Consider the following 22,328-nt stretch of genomic DNA (forward strand, 5'->3'; position numbering starts at 1 on the left):
TCGTGATGGTTACATTTGTATGTCGTTCGTTGGTTTGATCGCAATACTACAAACAATACCAATATATACAAAAAAAAAAAAAAAAAATCATTTGCAAGATTGGCGAGTAGTAACAAACATGTGTAAGTCATTTCAGTACATCGAGCTACGTCAAACTTTGTTGGTTTGGTCACAGTATTCCAAGAAATAACATATTTATATACAAACTCATTTTTCACGCTGGCAGCCACATTGGATTACAGATTATACTCTTTGATATTTTGTGGATATCTACTATTAACCATAAACGTTTGCTTCTCCAACACCAGTGGTGTGAGCTGGATATGCGTTCGATACATAGTGCGGCATTTTGAACTCAGGATGTTGCGTTTTTGAACATTTTGCATATTTTAGTCACTTACTAATCAACATTAATGCCAAATTTGTTTTCGTAGCTTCAGCAGTTTGGTACGCTTATCTTTTCGATATAGGTTTGAAGCGGCCCTCTTGGATTCAAGGTGGCAATAGATTTTCAATTAAGCTTTTGTTTACATTTTGACCCACCGCAATTTTGGACAGGGTTGTCGTAGAAAGTCGAGATGCGCTCCGTCTTCTTTCACTTAACAACAGCTTTCAAACGATGTCCTACCTCTCTTGCCATTTGAAACTTTTTAGTTGGACCCCACCTGGGACCATGTGGGGACCCTGGGACAAGACGTTTTTACTTTAATCGTTGTACCTTGAAAATAATGCCACACATCCTTTCCTGTTTTCACATTTGTCTTACCGTTTCCGATTTATAGGGGTGACCATGGACTTTTCAATTAAGTTTTCGTTTACACTTTGACACATCGCTATCTTGCACAGGGTTGTTGTAGAGAGTCGAGACTTGCTGCATTTTCTTTCATTTTACAACAGCTTTCAAATGATGTGCCACTTAACCCCCCTTGCCATTTGAAAATTTTGAGTAGGACCCCGTCTGGGACCCTGCGGGGGACCCTGGGACAAAGTTTTTACCCCAAAAATGTTTGTCGTTGAAAATGATGGGATACGTGTTGGCCGAGTTTTCCATTTACTCAACAGTTTTCGAAGAAATGACTCGGTTCAAACTATTCTGCCAGGTAAATTTTTTGTAGTTCTTACATTACAAAATATATTGTAACTCACGATATTCCGCTCGGTGGCACGTATAACTTGGGAATTCATCTAGTTATAACATATCAAATGGAAACACAATTGTCTCGTTCGGATCTCAGCGGAGCCACTGAGTGACCCTTCCTTGTGAGGGTTCTGAGGCCCATATTCTAGGTGGGAACCAATAAAACAAAGCAAACATTTATGATGACATTCTTAATGTTAATAATAATAATAATAGTAATATAGTATACATATTTTCCACTACTAGCCAAGTTTTAGGGAATAATTGAAAATTGAGAAAGTGAATAATTTTCTCCATTGTTGTAAAGTTTTGCTTTGGTAAATTTATTGAGGTCTGTCGTTAACGTCTGGTCATATAATAGGATACTCGTTACAATAATATGTGCGATACAATAAACTTAAATTACAATATTATTAGTATAATACAACGATGTGAGTAAACTACTTCCTCATACTAATTACACTGCATTCCAATATAATCCTTGCAAAATTACACGATTTACTTATTAATAATATGGCATCTATCAATATATATCTTAAATCACCTTCCTAAATCTAGTTATAATATATAATTACAAACAGTATTATGTAGCTATCTACAAGTTTTATTACATACACTACGACTATGCACAGTAAATGCTATCATTGTTCGTACCTAATGTTACTCGCACAAGTTAGGACGATAATCTTAGCTTCTTCATTTATAAATAGTAACTTTTCTCCATCATAACTGAACTCAACTTCTCTTTCAATCACTTACTGAAGCAGCCTCTGTAATATTTCTCGGAAGAACTGGTGTGAGATCTTTCTTTTTTTCGAATGCAGTATATAGCTTCTCTATCCTTATGTGTTAATTCCTCTGTATTTTCTATATTAGCTCAATCCTAGTAATTTTATTCGGCCCTTGGTTCGGGTATTCCGCTGTTCTTTTCTTACAGATTTACATAACAGAAGAGAAAATATTTTCCATCTGACAACATTGCTTAATTTTTCTGTGCGCAATCCTGTACATAATGACAGCTTGTCAATGACTTATCAGGTAAAACTGATAAAACTGGAAAAGTGTGCGCAATCTCATTGCAGCCAAAAAATTATTTTCGAGCTTTCCGGAAAAATGCGGGCAGCTCCGGAAGCAGAGACGTTTCCAAGGAATTCCGGAAAATGTATTTTTCCGACTCGCTAAGAAACCTGCAGGTTTCCGAAAACGATTAGAAAAGTTTTCTGGCCTGGGTCGGAAAAGTTTCCGAATATCTTCCCGAGAGTTTTCGGAAACATACGCGTTTCTTAGTGAGTTGGAAAATTGCAGTTTCCGAAATTGTTCGGAAATGTCTCTGTCTCCGTAGCTGCCCGCATTTTTCAGGAAAGGTTTCATAGTAAAACCTTTCCGATTTCTTTCGGAAACATCCTAAAAAATATTTTCCTTACGGAGTGATGCATAATTTTAAATTTTATACGGCATGAAGACCTTCTGAATTATATGATTCATCAAAGATGCTAATACAATGTATATCATCTTTTTTCTACCTTCTCTTTTTTTATTTTGATTGTCTTCGATTCTGCAAATCAAACTTATATGTCTCCCTTAGAACAACATTGAAACTTTTACGATAATTAAAAAAAAAAAAAAAAAAAAAAAAGAAGTTGTCGGCCATAAGTGCGTCTTGCATCTTTGATGGATAACAAAATTCAGGACTCCGTGCTGCATAAAATGCGAAATCAGGCATCACTCCGTAAGAAAACAAGGTGAGTCAAAACGGGTCAAATATCGCAGGAAAGTGGAAAGTAGAGGATAGAACTTAAATAATTTATTTGTTCCAAAATCACTGTTCTTTTTAATGTGGCCTTATATTCTTGAAAAAAAAAAATAAAGTTTCATTGTAAAACTGTAAGAAAAAAACCATAGCATATATTTACCATTATTCAAGCACAGTATATATATTACCTTCATTCAAAAAGGCCTATATCTTTTTAAAATATCCATATGACGTAGAAGAGTGCAATAACTATAAAGACTAGTCACCAATGATGATTGTACGTCACATCCTTAAAGGTGAATATATTTGATTTAAGAATTCTGTATGTACACTACAGTCTTTCTCAGTTTTTGTTTTCGTGCAGATATATTGTATGAATCCATATGTAAATACATTGTTTATATACACTTCCGTTTCTGTAAATCGACACACACTGTAATCTCACATGCAGTTAATCTCTTCAACTGTAATTTTGACTTTAGTTTGATTCTTAAATTTTGCTTTAAACGTAAATTTCACGAATATGTGGATGTCATAACTGTCGAACACTTCTATGATTGCGCGTCATGAGTTAGCACACTTAATTCAGATACTTGACATCATTTCACTTTGTATAGCAATGGTTAATGGCTACCTTATGGGGAAATTTGTGCTTAAGAGGTTAGACTATTTTTTCTTGTATTTCTACGTAGATACGCACCACACAAATAAGAACATATGGTACTTAGTTTATTTACACACGGGTCTATTTAAATAATATTACAAATTTGTTAATTAAAGTTTACAAGCATGTGAGTCCGTACAACAATTTTTTTTTTTATTTACTGTGAGGAAGAGTTCTGTGTAGTCGAAAATGATTGGATTTACATCTATTGTAAGTATTCAGTCATATTTTGAGGACTAATTTGAATTGGAATTTTTCTGATAGTTTCTAAATACCATATTTTTCATGTGCGAACCATTGAAAAAAGAAAAACGTTTTCCTTGCTCAACGTGTTCCCATACTTCTAGAGAGAACGAATGCAATTATTTTTACAAATTTAGTAAAACATAAATTTGAAGAGTGAAAATTACATGAGTACACCAGAAATCTAACCCGTGACCTTTGGACTGACTTTCCAAATACGGCATCAGTAGATTCACCTTCCAGATTTTTTAAAAATCAACTGACCATTCCTCATTTTCCTGAGCACACGAATTTATTCATAAAATTTTTTTAAACCCTTACCAAAGTAGACAGGAACACGAACACAAATATATCCAGGACACTTAAAATTCCAAAGGCTCTCCCACCGGGAATCGAACCCGAGATAACGTACACAAAAGGTGCATGCGCTACCGTTATACCAGTGGGAAAGATTCACTCTTGATGTCGATATTCAGCTGTCAAGACCACATGAGGAGTAGTATAACTTTCATGTAGTGGTAGGACTACCTTCGTCTGATAGTAGTGACGTGTTTATCTTCTAACACAGCATGTAGATTTTTCACTTCCGTTCTATCATGTTTCATTTCAATGAGGCAGCCGCTTTTAGGGAACCTCTCTGATATCTAAAATACCTCCTTACAAGGGACATCACCGAATTGTCCGGTTCCGATTTCAATGAAATTTTTCTAGCTGATAGAGAACATATATGTATTATTTGTGATGACAGAAATTTTTGCCATGGTGCATGTTTTCTATTTTTTTTATAATTTTTAAGAGTTGTGATGTGGTTATTAGAGATTACTGCATAAGTCCCTTACTAACCTTTGTAAACGAAACGTTAATGAAAGAACAACCATGTAGATACATATAAGGCCTAGGGAGAAGTTGTATGGTAGGTATCACCTTGATGGCAGCCATCTTGAAATCCGCCATTTTTAATTAAGGTGAAGTTTTTTTTAAATGGGAATAGGGTAATATGATACATAATTTCAGACTAGAATTTAATCAGGAAGACAATGGTGAAGCTAGTTTTGAGATACACCCATTTGGAGGAAAAGTTACAGGCATTTAATTCTTCACTTGCTACGTGTGAAAGTCCCTTACCTCCGCTTCTAACCCGCGTATTAATGATAATAAGTGGATAAAAGCTTCGGTAATACATATTATGCCTAGAGGAAAGTGATACGGTAAGGTTATCCTTGACGGAAGCCATCTTGAAATCCGCCTTAAATTCAGAACTTTCATTCATTAAGAAATTAAGTAATTACTATAATTTTAAACATATGTAGTAGCGAAACTACATTCAAATTTTGAAGAAAAACATGAACATATTCTTCATCTCCATCGATCAATATTAGAAGCTCGCAAAGAAGGCTCCTTCTGAATTTCCGTTACGTTTCACGAAATATTTTGTTTAACCACAAAACAATCAAAATTAAAATACTATTTGTGTGGTCATATACAGAATAAAATTTGAAAAGTTTACAGTTATTACTGGAACTTAATGCTGTCACCATTTCAAACATTTTAAAAGCACATAGTTTCTAATGCATTGAAATTTCATTTAGTATCGATAGTATGAAACGTTGTAAATTTCTATAATTGTTCTCCAATTGTATTTGTATGCAACAAAAGGTAGTTTTGTCGAGTTTAACAAAACTAATATACACCTCTTGAAAAAAGCTCTTATTTGTAAAAGAATACTAATGATCGCTTTTGGCTGTTGCAATGGTCTGTCCAAGCAGCTTGATGAAAATTTATTCTAGTATAACGACAAAAGCTGCTTCTCTTATATGTATACATGAAAAAAGCTTGGTGAGGTGAGTGTAGGGGAGGGAAGCGCCGAATTCTACTTCTTCCCGGGCGCCGAAATCTCTAGCTACGGCTCTGACTGATAGCGACCAAGGGAACCCCAATTTTTTTTTTTTTTTTTTTGAATTATCGAAAACATTTTCAGCATAGAAGTCTAAAAATCATGACATGATGACTCCTATATAATTGATGGACCCTTTTGAACATGTTGAGAGAGAGCCCATCGTAAAAGTTTTGATGGAATCCCCTTGTATTTCTGCTCCAGGGACCCCAATGGTCTTAATCCGGCCCTCTATATATTTTCTATACTGAAAACAAGGTGTTGTAAAATGTAAATTATTATTTAATTTCAAGATATGGCATTATTTGAGTTTTAATTTAGCTTAATACTTCAATATTAGCAAAAGTATAATGAAGAGCGGGAAATCGAGAACCTTTCAAGGGTTGAATTACGAAAAATGTGAAAGGCTGTTTTCGCAACATCATGAACTGCCAACGCTGATCTGGGATTAGCTAACTGTATTGCCCGTTCTCGACGTGTTATCGTCCTGCGTTCCTTTACTCCCGTATGCGAGAAGTGCGTGACGTGTGCCTTTTTGTTCATATACCCAGGGGTGTAGCCACGGGGGGAGCGGTATCGGGGCCAGGCCCTCCAAATGATTTCCTGGGCCCCTCTAATGACCAGATGTTAAAACAACATCGTGAGATTACCTCGTGACAAGGTACTATAAATACTACCTTAAAACAATGGTACTCAACTCAATTGTAAGTACATTATATTATTTATATGCTGTAATTAGTATTTTAAGAAAACTTTTTTTATCAGATGGAAAATATGGTGAAAAACAACATTTTATTCAGTTTTTCAGTTTGGATTTCATTTGCTTTTTTTAAATCCTATTTCGTGTAAAACAGGAAGTGAGATATAGCTGTTAATAAAATAATTATGTCTTTTTAGTCACAAATAATAAACAAACATTTTTGCCAGAAAATCTTAAATACATTAAGTGCAATTTCAAAGAAAATCAGTCTTATGTATAAAGGTAACCAAGAAAGTTCTGTCGCTTTTTGTGGAGATCTGCGTTAAATTGGCCCTCACACTGTGAGTTGAATGTGAATGGAGATATGGCGAAAGTCAGTTCTTGGTGTTTATATATCCAACATACTACCTGGTTGTGGCAGTTCAGTTACACCGTGAACTTGCATGAGGACAGAGTAAACATGGAACCACCACAGAGCGTCATAGGGTGTGTATGCTGTACGAGTTCAAACTGGGGTCAAACGGGGGATCGTCGCTGCGTCGTCGTCAATGTTTGGCAAGATGTCGCTAGTTGCCCACCGGTGGCCCACCGACGCTTACGGCATGGGGACAATTCAGTGTGAGTGGCAAAACCATTCGGCAGCACCTTCATCAACTGAGGAAACACTAGAAGTTGGGTCGATGGGTCCCACATAACTTGACTCCGGGCCAAAAGGCAAAAAAATGCAGACCCCCGTGTTTCTTCCCTGTCTCGTCTGAGGAAGGAGCCATTTCTGGACAGGATGTTGGCATGTGATGAGAAGTGGGTCCTGAACGAAGTTTCTCGGCGCCGTCTTAATTGGTTAGCATCCCATGAACGGTTCCAAGATAGCCGAAACCAGCACTGCAACAGAAGAAAGTCCTCCTGTGTGTTGATGAACTGCTCGCGGCATCGTGCATCGGGAACTGCTACCAGCTGGTCATAGCATCAATGCAACTGTGTACTGTCAGCAGTTGAACTGTGTTTTAAAAAATCAAAAATCTGGAGCCAGCACTTCTGAATCCCAAAGGGGTCCTTATGTTATAGGAAACGCTAAGCCCCACGTGGCTAGGATGACCCGGGCACCATTTTACGCCTTGGATAGGAAACACTATTCCATCTGCCATACTCCCTGGACATTGCACCGTCCGATTATCATCTGTTCCCTTCCTTAGACAATCACCTTAAAGGATGCCAGCTCAAATCCCTAGTAGAGGTGCAAAATGAATTTGATACCTTCTTCGCTTCACGGTCCACGAACCTCTACCGCGATGGAATCTATGGCCTTTCAGGACGTTTGCAGAAGGCTGTCGATCTATTCTTGATCTTCCAGGTACGTGTTAGGTGACATATGAATGTTCGGAGGTGGTGGGTGAGAAAGCGATAGAACTTCGTGGTTACCTTTATAGATAGCTTTTGTGTATTGAGATAGTTATGCACAAAGTTATAATGTTTGGTCCGGGACAGTAGTTCTTGGTTGAACATAATAAAAACTACCTGTAATATAATTTATGAAATTATTATTATTATTATTATTAATAATAATAATAATAATAATAATAATAATAATAAGAAGAAGAAGAAGCTGAAAACAGTGTTTTTAGTTTTCCGGAAGGAAACCAAAATTTTTCATTTTTTTTCAGGCTTCAAAAACACTAGCTGCAACACATTTTTTAAAAGATTGTAGCTGGCCTCCCTTCAAAAACGACGGGCCCCTCTTACAGAAACCTGATGGCTACACCTCTGGATATACCGATACTTACGATACGAGGCGAAGGTTCACTAAAAAATTCACTGTTCAGGGCACACCGGGATTTTTCTCAGTTTCCCGCCTGGCCAGTACGGCCCTGGCGTCAACCTATGATTGATAATTCAAGATGCTGCAAAAAGACCTGTATTTAGAGAGGGGCTGTGTAAGTTATGGTGAGGATACGGATGGCGGAGGGGGGTATCGATCGATAGCGGCATACGTGTCATTTTCAGTAGTCACCATGGCGAGGCACGTGATTACTACTCAGCGGGTATTTCACATTCGATTTGGACTTGGCCGACATGACTCTGTTCCGAATAGAAAAACTATTCAAGTTTGGATATCAAATTTTAGAGCAACAGGTTCTGCACTGCGAAGAAAATCGTCTGGTCTACCTTGAACTATATCAACGCCGGAAAATGCGGCGCGTGTGAGAGCGTCCATCCAGCAATCTCAAAACCTTTCAGCACTTAAACAGGTCGACCAGGCGATTATTTTCTTAGTGTAGAACCTGTTGTTCTAAAGTTTGAAACCCAAACTTGAATATTAAAAAAAAAAATCCAGAACAGAATAATGTCGCTCTAGACCAAGTAGAATGTGAAATGCCTGTTGTGTAGTAATCACAGAACCACTATTACTAATATATACTCCTCCACCATTACAAATATACTTCACTGCGTCACACCATTGTGACTGCTGAAAATGACACGTAAAACGCTTTCGATCGATACCCCCTCCGCTAAAGTATCCCCACAACTCACATAGCGCCGTCTCCAAATACGGAATATCTTTTTGCCTGATCCTGTAGAACTTATCCAAAAATCAAGTCCAGTTTTAGTCATTTTGGACATATTTCATCTACAGAGTAATCTTTCCCGAACAATTTCGGACGTGAAGTTTCGTTTTATTTTATCCCTGAAATTGGTGTTATTTTTTCCCGAAATTCTTTCTTATTGTTTGCGTTTTAATGCAAGCAAATAGGGGTTATTTGCTTTATTCTGTAATGGTTTAGAAAAGCAAGTATATTATAAACGTCGAGAAAATGGTTTGTTAAAGCTAATTAAATTAAAATATTATTTTAAAATTAAACGAATAGCTTTAAATTTTGACATCTTAAATTTAAAAAAATAAATTATATTGGAAAGAAATTAGAACGCACTTATCTAAAACGCAGTTCATACCATAGAGTTTCGTAACATTCTCTTCACTTAAAAAAGATCAATTCACAATATACTTATTTAAAACGCAACTCATATCATTATCAACACACATTTTCACTTAATGGCGAATTTATAGTTTCTTCAATGTTTCTTATTTTTCAAAGGACAAAACTATCAATATTTCCATATTTTCTTCTTTAAGGTTTTGCTTCCTTACCGTAACTACGGAGTTCTATTCTGAAAAAAATATCTTTCAGAATGAACGTTGGAAACTGGCAAAGATATCGCTTGTAAAGCACAGCTAGCAAAATCTCAGGGGCAAACTTTCACTAACCAATCCGTCTAAAAATAACAGGACTGATGGTTTTCTGTGAATAACATTTTGTTGAAAAGGAAACTTGTGTTATTTTATTAGTATTACCAGCCAAATGGCGATTTCACGAATCTGCCGCTTTATGCAGAGCATTTCGATGTTATTTTGAAAAAAAGTACCCAATTCGCGTTATTTGGCGATTTAAAAACATCAAAAACGGCCTTCTATCTTATATTTAGGTAAATCTATATACTTTACTTTGCCTTTCTCAAGTTTTCGTTGTTATCGTTAAAACGAAAACTTTACGTCCCTTCATATAATTAAGCGTACTGCAAAAACATGGCTCTTTATTCTTATAACTTTGGTAATGGACTTAATTTACTTGTGCACTGAACATTTCAATTAGTAGGCCCATTACTTGTCCAATTTCTCATAAACATTATTTCCCCCCTCTCTCTCTCTTTGTTTTGACCTAGTTCATAGGTGCCATTATCAAGATGCGATCTTGTCCATGTTGCCTATGACCTTTGTTTGGTTCGTCTTTTGTATATTTGTGAGCACTATTTGATCATGTTTGTACTGTGATGAGAAAAAGGATAATTTATTTTAAAATAACTAATTTATGCTAGGATTGTAGTTATATATGGACCACTTGAATGTTAAGCGAACTAAGTAAATAAAAAAAAACTAACGACTAATATAATCACTTCCATACCTGGGAAACAAAAAAAAATGTAAACTGCATGTTAGTAGACCATAAAATACATAATTATGATTTTTGTTGCCAACATACTATAAATTTAAATTTTTCATGAGATGTTGAACTTCAAATTTCTCTCCTGAAAAATTTTAATTATAAATTTATGTCACTTGGCATCCATTTTTTTTTCTTATTAAGGTATTGCTTGTAGTTTAGATTTTTTCTTCATTGGAGTAGTCTATATTTGAGAAAAAATGTTAAATTGAAGATGAATTTTGTCGTGATTAGGAAGGTCGCTAATCTTGAACTTCTAATTTGATAAGTTAGTTAATAAATTAAAATGAATTTCGATATTTTATTGCTTTATACGTATGCATTTTTTAGAATTGATTTATTTATATCGGACTTCCGAAGAGGAACATCACAAGAATTTAATGACCGTGTCTATAGCGACGACTCCCAGTCACGAACCTCTCTTCAGTTTTATTAGAAATAGGAAAAGAAAGAGTGAGGAAGAAGAGAAGAAGGTAGAGGGAAAGAAGGAAGAGAAAGAAGGAAAAGAAGAAAGGAAGAAGGAACTAAAGATGTAGAATTACTGGATAATGAAAGAAACGTGATAAAGAAACGTAAATAGTTATTGAAAAGGTTATTCATAACCGAATGTTATTATTTGAGAATCACTTCTGAAGAGACACATGTTCCCTCATACTATCCTGACCTTGATCTAGGCAACTGCACAAGTGAGAGTTGCCCTGACCCAGCCCAGGTGATGAGAAGTTTTAAGTTAATCGTTTATCTGTTACTTCCAAACGTTGAATAGTCTTTATCCAGTATCTGAATTTCTATAGTGGAGATCGAACACACGTCTGAATTAGCCAAGGAAAGAAAAAAATCAAAATGATTTACATGTTTTCCACAAATAGAAGTGTTCGAGATTTTTTAAACAGACTGTCGTTATCCAAGCTCTTCCTGTTGTTTAGGCTTTCCTTTCAGAGCCGATTTAGAGTAATTTAGAATTAGTTATATTTCATGACCTCGGTCATGCACCAATACATATAATATACAATTACACACTTATTATAAACACTATCGTCCTAAATCAATATTAAATGCTACCACTTAAAACTAAATTTGTCATTCATTCACGTACACATACATACATACAGGACAATGTATTGATATAGGTAAATCAGTTTAAAAGAAACTATCCTCTAACTACAATTGGTGAATATTTATTACATCTATTGAGAAATTAAACACAAAATGTCAAGAACATGCAAATAAGTATACATATAATGTATCATTCCACATATAATATTGGATTACATCAATGTAAATAAATATGTACATGTTTGATATTAACAGAAAGATAAAAAAAGAATAATTTAAATTTTGATAAAATGAGATGTAAATCTGAAAATCTAGTCACATTCTATGATATTACTTATGCAAGAAAAAAATTAAAATGATAGTTAAAATGAGTCTGTATCTCATATAAAAAATAAAAAAAGATGATTCTACGAGTCCTTTCTCGTACTTTCAGAAGACTTTTTATATCGCACATTCGTAAAGCACCCTTTTGGTGTCCATGTACCTAAATTCACTTTATTTAGATATACGCATATGAATTAGTAGTCCTTGTAATTTGTGAACAACACATATTCAGTTTGTAAACTAACTTATTCATACATTTTTTAATTCTCCGAGATTAAAGAAAGTTTTGTCACTAATTTCACAGTGACTACGTCACTTTGTTATTCCGTTTATTATCCCGTCCATTTACTAGCACCTTGAATCACTACCACCTTGTATCACATTAGGTGCGCACAATTATAGTTATATTCGCACACTATAGAGGAAACGAGAAATTATTAAGTTCAAGGAGGTTTTGCTTTTGTATCGAGACCACAATTAATGAAGCGAAAACACCATTTAATTTCGAGGATTGGTACATGATGAGTGAAAGTGGAATGCAAATGCACAGAAAGATTCCAGGTTTATGAACTTGAGGGTAGATATAATGATACATTAGGGTTACGATGACATGCCTTAATTTGATGTCACATGCAGTTAGTATAATAACAGACGATGTTAATATTTAAGTGTTAATAAACCATGTTACAAAGCTTAAATAAAATATCTAACATGCGGCAGTATATTCTGTATTCACATTTTCGTCGAATATTTCGAAACTATGGCAACCAACGACCGTCCGGGGTAGGTACCGAGATCCTTTACACATATTTATCTACTAAATTTAACATTATACTTTTACTTTAATATCACATTTATATTCAACACGTATTTATATCTCAACATACATATACTCAATCATCATTTAATCTTTCAAATCAATGACCCCGACAAATAAATTTTTCAGGTTACAACACTGAAAAATCCGACTATACAACAAAATTCGACTAATTAAATGCGCATAATGATAAACATTATATTCTCAAACATTTTTTTAAAGAGTGGACATTTAATGTGCAAGGCAGACACGTAAACACAGAAATTATATAAATGACTCTAAAAATGTTAATAACACTTATGGGCCCAAACATCTACATAACATCTACCTCTATGGTAATCAATGGAAACAAATGTAGAAATGACGAATAGTACAACGAAGAATTTCAAATGGATAATGATAAAAGAAACAATAGCAAAACTTGAATCGTATACTTAAACTATCGCTCGTTGTCGCGGTGGATCAAATTGGTGATGGATAAACGCGAAGTTTAATTTTATTAATCACTTAATTATTAAACTACTATTAAAATTATTATGCTTTTCAGAAAAGCTAATTTGTAATGTAATTCGTCTATGTATCTATTCATATGGACCAGAGCTAATATTTATGCATCAATAATTACAAAAGATGGGTAATTTTCGAGTTGACTAGATTCTTAAGTCTCGGAGGAACAAAACACTAACGGCGATTAGTTCTTAGCCCGACATGAGATGGCGTTGGTAGTATGAAAACAGACTTTTCTCTACTAAACACGCTTTGTACTCTATTATCAGTTAACTATAAATAGTATGCTATGGAACAACGGTACGGAATTACTATAAATTCGCATTACGGACTAATTTACTTATTTGAACCGACCAAAAGAGATGAATAATCCAACAACAATACACTGTCCTTAAATAAATTAGTTATACATGCTCACACACAACACACTAAATTACACATATGCATGCTATATAACTAACACATGAACTAAGAAAGCACATATTAACACATATTACTATACATAGCGTGAGGTGCAGGTAGTATAGGTGTAATCTACGCATAACAAAGAAACACCAACACAATAATGGTAAATGATATATGGTGGAGTGGCTAGGGATATTTAAATTACTATGTAAATTACCAAAAATGTAAATTAAATGCTTTTGCATATGTAAATCCCTGTTTGGAGTGATAATGGTGATCTCCGTTTGAAGCCGCCACTGCCACAATTGATAGTCGGTAGAGCATAACAAAATAAAACAAAAACAAAAATCTCAGGGTTTTCTGACAACAGTTATGGTCTTGCAGCTACTTGTAAAGAGTTTCAAAAATGTAATAAGGTCAAAAAAAATATTTCAATCAAACAGGTAGCAGCCTGTTACTTACTCTTTACACTCATAACTGTGTCTCTATGTTCTCTGGGCATACTCCTTCCTGGGCCCCATTCAGGAAGGTGGTCAGATGTACAAGAGTAAGGAGAAATGTTTCCTTAGCTCTCACTCCTGAAATAAAAACATGTAGGTTAGCATTCAGATACTCACCCTGCAGGAAAACAGACACCCTCGCTATATTGTTGGAAGATGGATATTTATTCCTCCTCATGAAAAAATAGGTGATAGTAGGTAACACTCACCACTCTCATTATTTACAACACACTTAATAGAAATTATCTTGTAATGGTGCACCACTTCCACTAATTGATATATATACACATTTTCACACCGCAAAGATACAGCATATTGATATATATGACACTTGAGATCTGTCTGACCTCTTAAATTTATCTGCCAAGCAGATAAACAAACAAAAACATACTCCTCATGTAAATGAGTTCAGTGTCTCTGACTGTTCTTATTCAGAGAGGAGGATAAAAAAAATAAAATAACAAAATTTATATAGTAAAATGCAAATTTACGTAGATATAACGCAGTGTCATGGTGAATCGATGTGCCTAATGTCCACTTCACTGGTAGTCTCTGCTAAAGTAGGGGTTGACACAATGTCTATGATGGCAATCACACAATAATGAAATTTTCCACATTTCCATTCCACTGGATGCAAAATTGTTCGTGAAGAGTAAATAAAATCTGAAGGTCAACTATGGTGATGCAACTGACCAAGGTATGTCAGTTTAAGTAACAATGCTAAATGTCTTGCTATTCTCCTTAGTTAAGAGTTCAAGGAGAGACACTGTCATATAGCGTGACAGGACTAGTACTCTCAAAAAGAGATTGGAGCAACGATTGACTATTCCATAACAGGAATGAAGAGTAGTGCGACTGCACTGTTACTAAGCTTTGTCCGTAGAATAACTGCTACTTAAAAATGCTGACACAGTACATAGCCAAAATAGCCATACTTCAGAGAATGTTGGTTGCAGAGTGATTATAAAAAAATGAGCATGACGTGATTCACACTCTTCGGGAATATCACTCTTCTGCAGCACTTGTAGTATTTCTACTGTAAATTTAATATTTATAAGCACTGTCCACTAACAACATCGTTGCCCGATACATGTCTGGCGATGTATATATTACACAGTACTCCATGGGAAGCGTTCTTCACACTGTACTGGGTGGATACCTCTCAACTCTCGAGAAGTTTGAAAGAACTTCACACACTGTCGTTTAGATATAAATTCTTCCGCGTTTCAGCAACAACTCGTCTCAACTAAGACCACGAACGGGTTATTAAACTTCACATTTTCCTGGAAAAGCATCGACTCGCTCTTCTAAGAATTCCAGAACAAAAGGTTTTGATGCCTCCGGCAATAACGGTGTGTGATCCTTCACCAAACACCACACCGAAAACCCGCTTCCTCTTGCAAACAAGCATACACTGCTTGATAGGTGCTGCCACCACTGTAGAGAGCGGCCGATTCGAAAGCTTCTGCCCAAACAGGAAGTCTCTTTTCCATTGGCTTCCCTCAAAACTGTCTGCTACCAACCCAGTAGCCATTACTCCAAGAGAGAGAGAGATAGAAACATTTTTGTTATGATTAAATTTTGACAAAACACAAGATCTAAATGTCTTGAACGATGGGAAACACGGTGACAAATATAGTCATGAATTTTAAACGGTCTTTCCAAGAACTGGTGAGCGTAATACGTTAATATTAATAATTTACACATAAAGTAAGTCAAAATAAAATACAAGTTTTCAAAAGTGCAGTGTATCATGGGAGAAACACTTAGGTCCGTCGGCTGACGGTAACGAACTTGGGGTGAAGCCAAGCCAAGGACTTGAGACTTGCGAGATTCTTTTAAAAGGTGTGAAAACGACACCTTTAGAATGTTGACGCTAAAATATTTATGGCTTTTGAAACAAAGCTTGGAGAGCGTCGGTAAGCAATGTTACCACCTAGCCATTGCTATACAAGAGGAAGTTACCAAGATACTTCCTATACTCAATGTTTCATCCTTCCTTGTTTATTCAGGGATTTCTCCACTCAATAGTTGTCATAGACCTCACATTAAGTTTCAGTGCAGACTGATGTCGCCAAGAAAAAATCTCTGTGCAAGCTATCTCGGTAGCCACGAAGTTCAAACTTCTATACATGAATCAAATGCATATGATTTGATTTCTCCTTTAATTAATCATATGTAGAATAGTATGCTGGCTATATAAATCCAATAATGCATGTAACATATACAATATAAAGTCCCATTAATGAGATGCACGCAAACATTTAATGATGTTCATAGCCTATAAAGGAATAAAATACATGCATGAAATACAATATACATCAAAATTGTATTAATACTCTCGTATTACGCTCGGTGTTTACCCAATAATATTCATAGAAGTTATATAATAATTAAAAAGAATGCTAATTAATAAGCAATTAATTTGATCACAAATTACCATATATTTAAATATTGATATGCAAATGTGCACTCATCTGCATTTTGATATGCAGATGAAGGAGAGGGCACTCGGCCGTCTACAGTATCCCCCGTTTGATTCTAGGTGCTGTATTTACTAATACATGACGTTGATCAACAGGGTACACATTTCATCTTCCTGAAAACAAAACAAGATATTACATGAATCACCCAATGTTAATAGTAAAAAAAACAATGAAAACATCATTACAGGCAACAATAAGCAAAATAACTAATTAGAGAGAATTCAGGAATCCCTACATAACTATACCTGAATAGAAAATTCCCAATACACTACAATACACAAATGCACTAAAATAAACACTGTATCACTATACTATATACACTAGTTTTCACAATTAGGTGTTGGATGCATCAGGTGTGATTTCTTGTTGCGGCTCCGTTGTACCAGTACCACCATTCGTTTCTTCTCTTGCTACAAACTTCTTCAGCAAGAAGGCGTTTCTGGTCATCTTGACCTCATTCGTTGCAGGATTCGCTAGTGTGTACATGTTTTTGCCCGTGGTTGCAACGATATTCCACGGACCAGAAAATAGGAGGAGTTTCTTTGAAACACCTGCTAGAGCATCCGACTTCGGGAAAACTCTAGATTGTACAAGATCACCCACATTGTACACTACTGTACGGTGTGACTTGTCAAAATTCCTTTTTCGTGCAGCAGCATTTTTCTTGTGATTTCTTCTAGCTATATTAATATAATACTGCACGTCATGGCGCTGATCCACTTCCGGGATTTCAAATATCCTTTCTATGTCTCTAGACATAGACTGGCGAAAATGACATTCATAGGCTGACACGCCAGTGGTCAGGTGTTTCGCAGAATTCAAACACTTCTCTATTTTCTCCAAGTATTTGGGCCACATTCTCTGGTTATCAAGACACAATTTACGCAGTAGACGTACGGTTGCCTTAACCGCGAGCTCCGCCATTTCTCCCTGGGGATAATATGGTGTGGAAGTTATGTGCCTGATACCAAGTTCTGCTAACTCTTTTCTCCAGCGCTCAGACTGGAAAGGTGACCCTCTGTCTGTCAAGACGAGTTCCACACTAGGATTGACTTTCAAATATTCTTTCAACTTTCTTACTGCGGTGGTAGTGCTGGCTTTTCTACATGCATACAATCCCACTAGTTTCGAGAATGCATCATAGAAAACAAGAACATAGTGGATTCCCCCAATTCCTTTCGTTATTGGCCCAAACCAATCAGTGCATACCAGGTAGCCTGGCTTCTGAACGACGACGGGATTCAGTGGTCCCGGACGATAACAGTGGGGTGGGGTGCTTTTCTGACACAATTCGCAGGAAGCACAGTATTTCCTCACGCTTGCTCGCATTTTTGGCCATACGAAAAATTCAGTCAGAAGTGGGAGTAACTTACTAGCCGACATGTGCTCTCGATCTGAATGGTAATAATCGAGCAAAGGAGTTACTAAAACTTCTGGGATGCAGATACGAACTCCTTCGAGGTCACGTTTACACAAACGCCCGTTCAATACTTCAAAACGGTGACAAGCACCATTCACACGTGGTGAGTTCGTCTTCTCTTCAACTTCTCTCTTGATTTTTACATAGACTGGATCTGAAGACTGCATCTCTGGTAGTATGGCTATCATCTTCCTCAACTCACATGGTATCTCCGTAAGGATGGTCATCAGTAACTCCTGGAGGATAGGCTTCCGTGCAACACTGAGGTATTCTTCTGTGTGAGGAGGGTACCTTGAGTGATAGTCACTCAAATTTTCATTCGACTTAACAAACTCAAATTCAAAATTAAAATTGGACAGCAACATTGCCCACCGGGTGATGCGCTGGTTTGTAAGTCTACAGTAAAGAATGAATTTCAGAGCAAGGTGGTCGCTGCGAATCTTAAATTTCGTTCCTACTAGATACTGTTTGAACTTTACAACCCCATCTATGAGTCCAAAAAATTCTTTTTCAGTCACCGAATAATTCTTCTGCGCTGCATTGAACACACGTGATGTGAATGCAATGATCCTAATGTCATCATTATCATCACGCTGATACAACAAAGCGGAGCACGCAAAATCACACGCATCTGATTCTAAAATAAGTTGTTTATCAGGCAGGACGGTCTTGAGTACAACTTCTTGGAAGATCTCCTTGATCTTCTCAATCGCTGCCTGATGTTCAGGTTCCCACTTGAACCTCACATTTTTCTTCAGCAGACTGAACAACGGATAGAGAACTTCCGAATACTTTCTGCTGAAGCACCGGTAATACTGGCAGTAACCTATAAATGAACGAAGTTCCTTTACATTTCTAGGTGTTCTGAAATCTAACACCGACTTCACTTTCTCCGGATCTTTGCCAATTCCGTGTTGAGAAAGCTCGAAACCAAGTATGTTTAGCTTCTTTCTCGCAAAATTGCATTTCTTCAGCCTAAGAGTTAGGCCACCTGCAGTGAGTAAACCCAACACACGGTCTAGGTGTTCTATATGTTCACTGAAGCTTCTGTCGGCAACTATCAGATCGTCAACATACGCGCCGCAGTACTCTCGTGCTTCAGTTCCAATGAGCATATCGAGTGCACGAACACATGCAGCAGGGCTTTGCTTAGTTAAAAAAGGTAATTTCTGAAACACGTAGGAAATACCTTCGTGTAAAAAACCAAGATACTTTTGATCGCTCTCTTTCACTTTAATTTGTAGGAACATCTCAGTTGCATCTACGCAACTGAACCAAGAATTGTCGCAGATGTCTTGGAGAACAGACAAGGGGGCCATGGGCCGGTCAGATAAATCCCCAGAAATCTTCGCCAAAGCTCGACCGTCGGTACATACACGTATACGCCCATCACTCTTTGCAGTTACAACGAAAGGATTAATATATGCAGTAGGTTGTTTACGTATCACTCCTCATGCTAGCCATCTCGAAATTTCATTAGATACTAAGTTGCGATAACGCTTCGGGTAAGGATACAACTTGGTCTTTATTGGACGTTCGTCCGTTACTCCGATCTCATGCTCGTAGTCAGCTATGCAACCTGGCTTGAAATCAAACAAAGCTTGATGCTTGAACAGCACAGCTTTTAACCTTTCTCTCTGTGAGTCTGAGAGATCTGAGTAGTTCAAAACAAACTCTTCAATGTCTGAATGGGTGGCGCGAGTCTTCACTTTCATCCACTCTTCTGGTGGGAATATGTGATTTGCCAATTCTTGGGCACTTGGGAAACGTCCATCATCCAAGTTTGGTGCACGAGTTGCCTTCTCTCTTGAGGTCTTACACTCCTCTTGTGCATTAACCCTTATGGCCTTCCGTCTTTCCACTGACGGGAAAAATTAAAATTTACATTCTCAATTTCATCCATTATACTAATTGGTTTGCAGCACTCACCATTCCACTCTAAACATTGAACTACTAGATCTTCAGTCTCGCAATCTACAGATCTAAATGCTACTTCTACATCATGTGGATGTTTTAGATGCAGAAGGCCGGTGTCATAGTCTAACACGGCTCGAGATTCGGTGAAGAAGTTGGAACCTAATATCAAAGCCCGATTTAGACCAGATATAATAATTCCTAACGTATGATATTCCTTCCCTTGTATCTCAATGACTAAAAGAGTCTGACCCACTAATGTTGCTGCTTTATTTCCAAAAGCCGAAGTAACTCTAATGTTTGTCGCACTCAAAAATGCTGGTGAGGGATGGCTATTTGAGACAGTTCCTTCGAGATAGCAGAGCATGTCGCTCCTGTGTCCAAAGGACAATCTACATCTTTTCCAAATAAACTAACATTAATTTCAGGAAGTGAAATCACATTATTTGATGGTAACGGTTCGTTACTCGTATCAAAGAGGTTCTTGAATATTCCATTTGCTTCCTCGTATATTTCCCTGTCTAAATCAATTGGTTCTCCATTCCTACTTAATAAAACTAATTTATTTTCAATATTGCCTTCATCAAAATACTTAGTGTTCTTAATTTTTAAGCAAAGCTCACAATTTTCTTCTTCTTTTTCTTCTAAAGTACAAAACTCTTTCACTGCAGTCTCACAAGAATTCTCATTGTTTACATTTTCCAAACAGGTTACTGACTTACGCACATACTTGGGTTTTAATTTCGCCAACTCGGTTGAATTAGTTCTCTCCGTGTCCAGCCTACCGTCGCCGCAAGCATGTGCGGTCAATTCTCATTCCCTGTCAGAGGGAGATGAGGGGTGGTTACTCCTGTTAACATGATTTGTTTGGTTCGGTGGAGGGGGCGCACGATCATACCGTTCTAGCAGCTGTATTTCTTCTTCCTCCCCTCTAAAGGAGTTTCGTCGCTGAGGTTCCGTGTTACGCATGTTTCCCCTCCTACCGCGGGCTCCACGATTATTTTGGTGGGTGTGCGTGTTCCCACCACGTGACCAACCAGACGACCCACTTCCGCTGCTCTGGTTACGGGGTGGCGATCTCTGGTTGTTATTGTTTTGGCGGTTGTTTCGTCTCTGGTAAGGACGCTGCATTTCTCGTGTTCGCTTCGCTTGCGGACGAGACAGCTGCTTACCACTTTGGCCTGGGGAGCTATTTTCTTCATTCTCCATGCTAACCTGTAGCATGTTGACCCCCTTCCTTTGGTTTTGCTGGAAGAACTGCTCTCGATTAGTCATCGAGGACTGCAGTTCTTGCACCAACTTTAACAGTTCTGCAATTGTTTTCGGGCGAGACGAGACAATAGCCCGAAATAACCAATTTGGAAAGTGCCTGGGAAGAACTTTCAAGAGAGTTGAGTCAGTCATTCTCGGCTCGAGAATGGTGTTTTTGTGCAACAAGTCCAGCAGATATTCTGCTGGGGACTTGTGCACCCGACTGTCATAATGCGAGGTGAGAATCGTAGCCCGTAAATTCGCCAGGCGTTCTTCGCTGAGATAACAATTTCTAAATTCAGCCACAAAATCTTCGTATGAATGAATTTTACCCCGATTCACCTGGTACCATTCGTAGGACGTGTTCCGAAGCGCCCTGGGTAAAAAGCTGAGTCTCAGGTCCTGTGGTACCCCCGTGACCTCAAAGTAACGGTCCAGATCTTGAATAAAATTATACGTTTCCGTCTCAGATGCTGTTCCAACGTACACAGGCAGAGTGACGTCACGGTGAATGAGGCCGAGCGCAGTGGCCAGATTCTGTCTCGTCTCATGAGCACATGAGCGAGACGTTGAGGGAACAGGGTCTGTCTCGTGGGTGTGTTCCAGGTTCCCAGGTTGAGAACCGGGCAAGTCGCGCCTTGAGGAGTTGTTCTGGGATGGTGGTCGATCCTAAGTGGACGAGACGGAGATATTGGCGAGACGTCCCTCGATAACCTCACTCGTCTTTTTCTGAACGGAGTTCTTCCACTCCTCCATCTTCTCGAGCTGGTTGCAGACATCTTGCACTGTGTCGTGCATCTGTCTGATGCTCCCGTTACACTCAGAACGGATCTCCTCGAGCTGCGTTTCTTGCTCGATCTCCCCCTAAGCCTGGCAAGTTGGGAAGCGAAGCTCACCTCCACTCTACTGACCTGATTATTTAAGTTCTGCGTGGTCTGTTCGACACGAGACGATACACGCTGTAAACCCTCATTCAGTTCAGAATAGTTCTCTTCAAGTTGCCTGGCAACACTGCTTGCGCTCTCTTGTACCTCGTCTAGCCTACTCACAGTTTCAGCTACACGAATTGACAATTCTTCGCGGGCGCCATCTATCTCCCCCCTTAACTCGACGGTGGTGCGCTCCAACCGTTCCGTTAACTGGCGCTCGCTGTGTTCTAGTCTCGAACTCACGTTTTCCAACTGGAGTTCGAGACGGGCATTGCTTGACTCAATCGCCTGTTCGAGTCGTTGGTCCATGTCTCTTGACTCTCTACGCACCT

This window comes from Thermobia domestica, unplaced genomic scaffold (genome assembly GCF_964235325.1).
Source record: "Thermobia domestica unplaced genomic scaffold, izTheDome1.hap1.1 HAP1_SCAFFOLD_217, whole genome shotgun sequence".
NCBI classification, from domain to species: domain Eukaryota; kingdom Metazoa; phylum Arthropoda; class Insecta; order Zygentoma; family Lepismatidae; genus Thermobia; species Thermobia domestica.